The sequence below is a fragment of the Hyla sarda genome, chromosome 4 (assembly GCF_029499605.1).
Source record: "Hyla sarda isolate aHylSar1 chromosome 4, aHylSar1.hap1, whole genome shotgun sequence".
Taxonomy (NCBI): domain Eukaryota; kingdom Metazoa; phylum Chordata; class Amphibia; order Anura; family Hylidae; genus Hyla; species Hyla sarda.
The window spans coordinates 60,580,528-60,590,367 of NC_079192.1; the positions used below are offsets into that span (position 1 = coordinate 60,580,528).

At 45.7% G+C, this 9,840-nt stretch overlaps 1 long non-coding RNA gene across 1 annotated transcript in view; it reads right to left on the reverse strand.

Moving 5' to 3' along the window:
- The window catches only part of LOC130367998 (uncharacterized), a 32,540-nt gene extending 25,087 nt beyond the window's left edge, over nt 1–7,453 (reverse strand). The window contains exons 1-2 of the long non-coding RNA XR_008892254.1: nt 7,367–7,453; nt 7,056–7,255 (exon numbers count right to left, since the gene is read on the reverse strand). This is a non-coding gene — a long non-coding RNA (uncharacterized LOC130367998). The remainder of the gene's footprint in view (nt 1–7,055; nt 7,256–7,366) is intronic.
- Nucleotides 7,454–9,840: the final 2,387 nt, after the last annotated feature.

Sequence of the window (9,840 nt, forward strand, 5' to 3'; positions counted from 1 at the left end):
GCCCGCTTAAAGCCCAGCATTGGCTCTTCCAGTGTCCATTCTTGTTACAATAACTACAGATGGGTCTCTGACTCCCAGGTGGTCTCACAGGAGGGGTACTAGGTGGACCAACAGGGCGAGGGTCAGCCTTCTTAGGTGGTGGTGTTGCAGATCTAGGAGAATTTGGCCGTACAGCCATCTCTTTAAAGGCCTTGGCTAACTGTTCAATGTCCTGTTTGATGTCTTGTAAGTCAGTTGTCCAAGGGCTAGAAGAAGGTGTTGAGGGGGCAGATTGAGAAGGGACAGGCGGTTGGGGCGAAGGCCCCGGAGATTCGGTAGCGGGAACACTAGTCTCTTCTGTCTGAGGTCCTGACTTTATTACTTTAACCGCTAGTCTCTTAAAAGCTGGGAAAGCCGTGTCGGGATTTTGCACGGCCAGCATACTAAGTTGGGCCTTGTCCCATTTGTTCAGTGCCCCTTCTATAAAACGGTCCATTGGGACTCGATTGCCCTGATCAGGCGTGATGCCGTCCACCTTCTGTATCGCCTCTAATGCGCTCTGTAAAGCTACTGCATATGCTCTGAGAGTCTCACCTGGCTTCTGACGTTTTTCATATAGTCTGAGGCGTACCTCTGAGGGAGAATGAGATTCAAACACTTGAGAGAGTCCTTAAAAAATCTGTCCCACTGTGGCTTTATCAGCCGCCGGTCAGGTACGCAATTCTTCCAAGGCGGGTCCCTGGAGCTGTCCCAGAAGTAGCTGTATCTGTTGGTGAGGGGGTAATGCATAAAATCCGAAGAGGCTGTAAAACTTTTCTTTAAAGTCCCTCAATGTAAAAGGGTCACCATTGTAGGTGGGAAGCACAGGATTCCCCAAGAAGACAGGTGCCGCAACAGGGACTCCCTACACATAGGGAGAGACTGGAGGTGGATTTGCTGTGTCCTGCTCCGCCGGTGATGGAGGTCTTGCTGGAATCACAGGTAGAGTACGTCTTTGTGAAGTAGAAGATGTTGGTGAAGGTGGCAACACCCTTCTGACTTGGGGTGGAGACCCCATTGGTGGGGCCACTGGAGCATCGCCCCCTTGCTGTTAAGATGGGGACCGTGGGGCTGTAGATTCTGACATTTCTGTATTTGGTATGCTGGCCCTTTAAATAGATCTCGAATTCCCAGGTCTCCAGAAGATACGCAGTTGTTCTCTGATCTGGAACTTGAGAGCGTAGATTTCAAATTTGAGGGTGGTGACTTGAAACTCAACAGCTTTTAATTGGAATTTGAGTGCGTTGATTGGCAGCTGAAGTGATTCTATATAGGACTTCAATTCAGCAATCTGGTGTCTCAAAGTCCCATACTGTTCCGGCTCTTTACAGCTTCCAACCCTTTGTCGCACTCTGCGCCTTTTCCCGCGCTGAACTTCCTCTCTTTGTTGGTCTCCGGCACTAGACTCCAACAAAATGGCCGCCGCGGCACCGAGGGCTTCGGTGGGCGGGGTCTCTGGATCACGTGCGCAGGGAGGCCCCGCCCTAACTTCAGTACTTTCTTTCACAGCTTGTAGCTCCGCTGTGCTATTTGCCTCCCCCCTTACTTTACATGCGCACTTCCTCCACACAGCACCGTGTGCGCAACCCCTTACTCCAGAGTATAAGTCACAGTAAATGAATAAAGTTCGTTTTCTGGGGGGGGGGAGTACACTTTCACTAGTGGCGACTGTAGTAGGCACACACCCGAATCCTGTTCGTGCAACGCCAAAAAGGCTTTATGGTAGCCCTTGGGGGGTGTATGGTAGTTGGGGTGTTGTTTCGGTAAATGAGGGGTTAAGGTTAACCCTATAGTTTGTGACGCCAGGCTGAGGGCTAGTATGCTGAGGTAATTCTCCGGCCTATCGCCGCCCTTCCCAGTAACGATAGGTGCATGCATAAAATGACTGAAAGTCCACAAGGTACTTGAACTTGAATAACTTTACTTAAATGCTTGCGGTACATCCAATGAACAGTAACAGTCTAAGGAATACAGTCTCTATCTAGTGCAATGACTGACAGTTGTTGCGGACCTTGACTTCTCATAAAAGTCTCTGAATTAGGGAATATTGCGAAGATCCGTCCAGATTTAGGGGATAGATAAGGTCCGGTGATCTTGCAGAGTGTTTAGAGATGGACACACTCACAATTTAGCAGATATCAGCCGTCGCCGCAAGGCTCAGGCCTAAACTCACTGATGACAGCAGCGCAGATCCTTCTCCACCAACAGCCCACGAGGAAAGAGAGTGAGAAATGGCCGCCGCTCCCTTATATGGGCAGGAGCAGGGCCGCTTTTACTGGTCCAATCAACTGTCACTCACCGTTACAAGGAGTGATGGGAGATAAACGTCACAGGGTCCTCCAAAGGTCCTCAAGCACAAAACCATAGAGTTCACCCGGTCACGTGACCCGCAAGTCCTGTTCCGCTATGCATAGGTAATTAACCATTTATATACACTCTTACAATCCTATATATATACAAATCCTGACGTATTATTAGATAACTAATGCCTAGATGAGAGGTGACTAGGGGCGGGCTAGTTAAGAAGAATCTAGACGTCCTAGGGACTCTGGCTATGGGGACTTATATACAAAGGTACCGGATAGGATTCGGTACTGGGACACCACAACTCCAACACGATTCCTTGTTCCAGAGGGCGGCCTCAGCTCCTCTAACCCAGCAATTCTCCAGATTCTGGGGCACAATCTCCAGGGCAGTGTTGTACTAAGAGCAACTCTAACCCCTTAGGTCATCACAGCAACTGCAGCACAAGACTCCCCAACTATTTGGGTACTACATGTCCCAGCAAGCTCTGTACTAACATCATGTGTTGTCTCTGGGACATCACACCCTACTCTGAATCCCCCATCCAGCTCTTCTTATCTGTAGGGGGAGGGGGTCTCCAAGGTGTCTTCCCTCAGACCTGAGGTGGGCAGCAGGAATAATTTGCATTCCTTTGGTCAGCATCTTCATGTGTCCATCTCATGTCCAGACCTACCAACCTTGACAACAGAACACCCTGCCCCCTCCATAACACATAGACAAATAGCCTAAGTTATCTACAGAATTTAAAATGAAACTCAGGAAGAATTATAAGGAATACTTTGGTTCTGGTGCACCATCACAACCGGGTATCGTTGTAATCATATGGACCTACAGAATGAAGATAATGTGTAATTTTAACCGTAAAATATATTGCGTAGAAACGAACCCACACCCCCAAAAAAACTTTCCAAAATTGTGTTATTTTGCTATATTTTTTTTTAGGAACTGAAAAATGTATTTATTGTATGTGGGGAGGGCATCTATATGGGTGTGAGTGCATGGGAGGCCTTATGAGTTGTCAGTCCACCCCTGCTAGCCGGCAACAAGTCTCAGTGGGAGGGGATGGGGGACTGTCTTGGGGGTGTTGTTTGGGGGCTCCATCATACTGAAGTGCTCCGTCTTCCAGGCAGCATTAATCTGGCCTTGTGGAGAACAACAACCATTGCACATCTGTATATTTTGCTTTGTACCTTTATGCCATTCACAATGAATTTTATATCACTTTTTTTTTTTATGACTTTTGCACAATAAAAATGTTATTAAGTTTCAATTCACCATATAACTAGTATGACACTTTTTTTTTTGCAAGTCAAAAGTATATAGCCTAGATTAATTCTGTTGTTGTTTGGGTTTTTAGCTATAGTCTCCATAGGTGCGATTTTAGGGTACATACAGCATACAACACCAACTCTCGTGAGGCGAGGATAATCCTGTAGAGGTTCTCATCATCCAGTAGTAATGGTGATGCCACCAACTAGGACAAACCACCCCCTACCCCCACCCCTTGTGCAGAGGAAGTGTTGTGCAGTAGCTCATAGCAACCAATCAGATTCCAGCTTTTATTTTTTAGAGGCCTTTTTCAAAATGTAAACTGGAATCTGGTTGCTACAGGCAAATTTTCCTTTGCACACATTTTGATAAATCTCTCTTATTGTATTTGATTCCTAATAATAATAGTCACCTGACCAATGCTGGAAGTGACAGCCATAAGAATGGTTCCAGTCATCATTGCTCAGCATCTTGACACACGCTGATGTCTCATTCTCCTCCTCTTATGGATAATGGATTTAGGCTCCCCTGGGTACATAACCAGCCATCAGCTCAAATCTACTTACAGATGAAGCTCCTATGTTTTACTGAAATCAGTGGAGTATAGTAGTACTGCCCATGTATCAGGCCCACATACTGTATGTCCATTCAATTGTTCTCAAGAGTCTGCAACGTGCCCATACAAATATTATGTGCAGCATTGCCAGGCCAAGTATTCACATACACACATGCATCTGAATGTTAAAGGGGTACTCCGCTGCCCCAGCGTTCGGAACATTTTGTCGTGACGTCACAGCCTTGCCCCTCGTGACATCTCACCACGGCCCCACAATGCAAGACTATGGGAGGGGGCAAGACCATGATGTCACAACCCCCACAGGCCCGACCCAGCGTTTGGAACAGAATGTTCCGAACGCTGGGGCCGTGGAGTACCCTTTTAATGTCCAGAATAGTGTTCCGCTAAGGGTGGATTCCCACCACATTTTGACTATATGGCAGCTGGATCCAGGGGAAGAATTAAAAAAACGGTCGCTGTCGTATCCCCGCCATACCCCACTAATTTTAACCAGCCGGCTGGAGTCAGCTAGTGACTCCGGTCAACTCACTTTTAAACCGTATCAGTTTTGTTGTCGGACTAAAAACCATGGCAGACCACGGTTTTAAGTCTGGCAACAAAACCTGAGACGGCCAGTTTTAAGATTCTCCCACCTGATCTGGCTGTCGTATAGCCAAAACGTGGTGTGAATGCACTCTAAGTCGTGCCCAAGAAAATGTGGCAACAATATTTTAGGGCAAAGAGGACCCAAGTTACATTGGTCACAGTCCTTCACCTCCTGGAGATGAATCTATTTTACTAGGACAGAAGCGTATTGATGGATGAGCTGGGTAATAGATGGTAAGTGTAAGTATGTTAACAAGGGTGGTGGGGATTACCACCTGATTGGATGGGATTACGTACTGAGGGCATCTAGCTAATGGGGGGAATTATCCACCACTGGAGGCATCTACTTACAGGGGGGAAATATCTAACTACTGAGGGCATTGTCTTAATGGGGAGATTATCTACCTACTGGAGGTATCTACCTAATAGGAAGAAACTATCATCACTTCACCTCATGAATGTTGTACCCTTGGCCGGCAGCCTGGATATAACTATAGAGGGTGCTAAATTGCACCCTGAAACTGATACCAAAGGAGGCTCAAAGGTCCTGCCATGAATGAGATCTGTTAACAGATCGAAACACACTGGCTTTTCATGAGCAGTTTTTTATATATGATTGACATTGTGCTTTTTAATTCTTTTTTTGCATTAAAAATAAAACATTTTATGGGAGCTGGATTCATCTACTATTTCCTGGATTAGTTACGCTGAGACACGACTGGGCGTTCATTTTTCTGGGCTTCCAAGTGGAATGCATGTGTCCTATGGTTTTACATGTGAAGACATCACTGGATAGTGAGCTGACCCTGTTTTTTCTATATCCATTCAAAGGTCCTGCTCCCACATAAGATGCCAATAGTATAACTAGCACATGATAAATTGGGACTATGTTGGGGTGCATTCACATCACGATTTGGGGCATACAGCAGGTGGATCCGGTGGGAGAATTTAAAGGGGCACTCTGGTGGAAAACATTTTTTTTTTAAATAAACTGATGCCAGAAAGTTAAACAGATTTGTAAATGACTTCTATTAAAAAATCTTTACCCTTCCAGAACTTTTTAGCAGCTGTATGCTACAGAGGAAATTATTTTCTTTTTTAATTTATTTTTTGTCTTGTCCACAGTGCTGCTCTCTGCTGACACCTCTGTCCGTGTCAGGAACTGTCCAGAGCAGCATAGGTTTGCACTGGGGATTTTCTCCTGCTCTGGACAGTTCCTGATACGGGCATCAGGTGTCAGCAGAGAGCACTGTGGACAAGTGCTCTGTAGTATACAGCTGCTAAAAAGTGCTGGAAGGGTAAATATTTTTTAACAGAAGTGATTTACAAATCTGTTTAACTTTCTGGCACCAGTTGATTTAAAAAAAAAAATGTTTTCCACTGGAGTACCCCTAGAGTACCTATCATGATCTAAACTCTTCCTAATCCCCCCTCCCCTCATCTGTCCCTGACTCTCACTGACACTATCCCTGTGGGGTTTTTTTTTCATTCAAAACATCATCTTTGTACCTGATTTTTTGTCTTCTTGGCTGCTCATTCCGCATCCTAGTGTGAGAGAGGAAGGGGGCGGCTGTGATCACAGCATGGCAGGCAGCTCTGAGTCTTCTCTCTATTTACAACTGCATGTGCAGAGAGAAGAAAGATCAGAGCTCAGATAGTAAAATGAATGAGGGCATGCAGTAAAGCAGAGTCAGGAGTATGCCCTGCTGTGCTATGAGCACAGTGCTGGCTCCTGCCTGTCTGATTGATAGGCAGGAAGCAGCGCTGAGCTTGTCTGTGTCCCGGCTGCAGTCTGAGATTTAGGACTCCAGCATGAGTCTGAAATATATAAAAAAAAAAAAGGCTTGTGGCCAGGACAGGTAGGGAGACCCCTAGTGGTAATTTTTTCAAAGTGGAAAATTAAATAGAAAGCATATTTTGTAATAACATGCAAATGAAAAGTTATTCTGAATACATTAATCTATAATATATCAAAAGTTCTTTTGATGAAAGGTACCCTTTAAAAACCGGCTGCTGCCATATCCCCGTCATACTTGCGCAGCACTCCATTAATTTCAATGAGCCCAACAGCGTCAGCTAGTGACTCCAGTCGGCTCATTTTTGGACCGTATCAGTTTTTGTTGCCAGACTGGAACCACAGGAGACCACGTTTTTTAGTCCTGCAACAAAAACTAATAGGTCCAAATATGAGCTGACGGCCTTTACTCCATAGCTGACTTTGGCTCATTGAAATAAATAGGATACAGCAGCAGGCAGATCCGTCTGCCCTATGCCCAAATCGTCATGTGAATTGTGCCCTTACAGATTATGCAGTAGGTCCCAGGAGCATCAAGGTACCCTTCTCCCCAGCAGGTCCCCTTGTCCTCAGGGTGTGAAGCCTGCAGCTGTATAGGTGATATACTTTCCCCGTCACTTGGTATTCACAGCATTGATCTCCACCCTCATGGTCTTTGGCTGTGGGAGACATTGATATGATGTGAGGAGCTCATGTAGGTCTGGAATCTATAAGTTAATGCAAATAAACACATGTTATAATGGGGTGTGACCTCACAAAGCTGTCACTGCCTTATTCTATTGTAATCTAATGCCATAGGAGTTTCCCCAGGCACGCACCGTGGAGACATGAGCTCTATAGCAGATGCCATATCCAGCAGCAAACAGGCATTAGCATAAGTGCAGAGCAGGAAGAAAGCTGGTGAACGCATTAATGGCCCAGACGTAGTGACATCTGATGTCAGACCACTGAACGGGCAGCCAATCCCAGGGCCTGGCTGTTTTGTGCGATACATAGAAGGAAGCTGGGTGTATTATACTGTGTATACTCCGCACCAGGCAGGGTGTATTACACTGTGTATACTCCGCACCAGGCAGGGTGTATTACACTGTGTATACTCCGCACCAGGCAGGGTGTATTACACTGTGTATACTCTGCACCAGGCAGGGCATATTACACTGTGTATACTCCGCACCAGGCAGGGTGTATTACACTGTGTATACTCCGCACCAGGCAGGGTGTATTACACTGTGTATACTCCGCACCAAGCCGGGTATATTACACTGTATATACTCCGCACCAGGCAGGGTGTATTTCACTGTGTATACTCCGCACCAGGCAGGGTATATTACACTGTGTATACTCCGCACCAAGCCGGGTATATTACACTGTATATACTCCGCACCAGGCAGGGTGTATTACACTGTGTATACTCCGCACCAGGCAGGGTATATTACACTGTGTATACTCCGCACCAGGCAAGGTGTTATTACACTGTGTATACTCTGCACCAGGCAGGGTATATTACACTGTGTATACTCCGCACCAGGCAGGGTGTATTACACTGTGTATACTCAGCACCAGGCAGGATATATTACAATGTGTATACTCAGCACCAGGCCGGGTATATTACACTGTGTATACTCAGCACCAGGCCGGGTATATTACACTGTATATACTCAGCACCAGGCCGGGTATATTACACTGTGTATACTCAGCACCAGGCAGAGTATATTACACTGTGTATACTCAGCACCAGGCAGGGTATATTACACTGTGTATACTCAGCACCTGGCAGGGTATATTACACTGTGTATACTTCGCACCAGGCAGAGTGTAGTACACTGTGTATACTCAGCACCTGGCAGGGTATATTACACTGTGTATACTCAGCACCTGGCAGAGTGTAGTACACTGTGTATACTCAGCACCTGGCAGAGTGTAGTACACTGTGTATACTCAGCACCTGGCAGAGTGTAGTACACTGTGTATAATAAGCACCTGGCAGGGTATATTACACTGTGTATACTCAGCACCTGGCAGGGTATATTACACTGTGTATACTCAGCACCAGGCAGGGTATATTACACTGTGTATAATAAGCACCTGGCAGGGCATATTACACTGTGTATACTCAGCACCTGGCAGGGTATATTACACTGTGTATACTCAGCACCTGGCAGAGTGTAGTACACTGTGTATACTCAGCACCTGGCAGGGTATATTACACTGTGTATACTCAGCACCTGGCAGAGTGTAGTACACTGTGTATACTCAGCACCTGGCAGGGTATATTACACTGTGTATACTCAGCACCTGGCAGGGTATATTACACTGTGTATACTCAGCACCAGGCAGGGTATATTACACTGTGTATAATAAGCACCTGGCAGGGTATATTACACTGTGTATACTCAGCACCTGGCAGGGTATATTACACTGTGTATACTCAGCACCTGGCAGAGTGTAGTACACTGTGTATACTCAGCACCTGGCAGAGTGTAGTACACTGTGTATACTCAGCACCTGGCAGGGTATATTACACTGTGTATACTCAGCACCAGGCAGGGTATATTACACTGTGCATACTCAGCACCAGGCAGGGTATATTACACTGTGTATACTCAGCACCTGGCAAAGTGTAGTACACTGTGTATACTCAGCACCTGGCAGGGTATATTACACTGTGTATACTCAGCACCTGGCAGGGTGTATTACACTGTGTATACTCAGCACCAGGCAGGGTGTATTACACTGTGTATACTTTGCACCAGGCAGGGTATATTACACTGTGTATACTCCGCACCAGGCAGGGTGTATTACACTGTGTATACTCAGCACCAGGCAGGGTGTATTACTTTGCAATCACCAGCGATCAGATGCAATATACTACGATGTGGTATCTTTATTCAATAGGTCCATACTATTACAACAATACCCAATTTATACAGGTTTTACTACTTTGAAAAAAATTAAAAAAGATAACCTTTTTGTAAGAAAATAAGTAAGCCTAAAATTGCCCTATTGGGGCCCCATTACGGGACTATTAAAAGCAGCCATTTAATTTCTGTCCTGTTCAGTGCTAGGCCGTTGCTTAGCAATGATTAGTACTTATGATTAGTACTTATGATTGAGTATGATTAGTACTTTGATTAGTACAGAGACAAAAAAAGACACATAATCCACAAAATGCACTAACGATCTAACGCTTCTCAGCAATATATATAAAACAAACAGGTCGTTTATGTACTTTATGATCATAAAGTGCATGAAGCCCGCCAGCCTCTTCACGGCCACCTGGATGTGGCTGGTC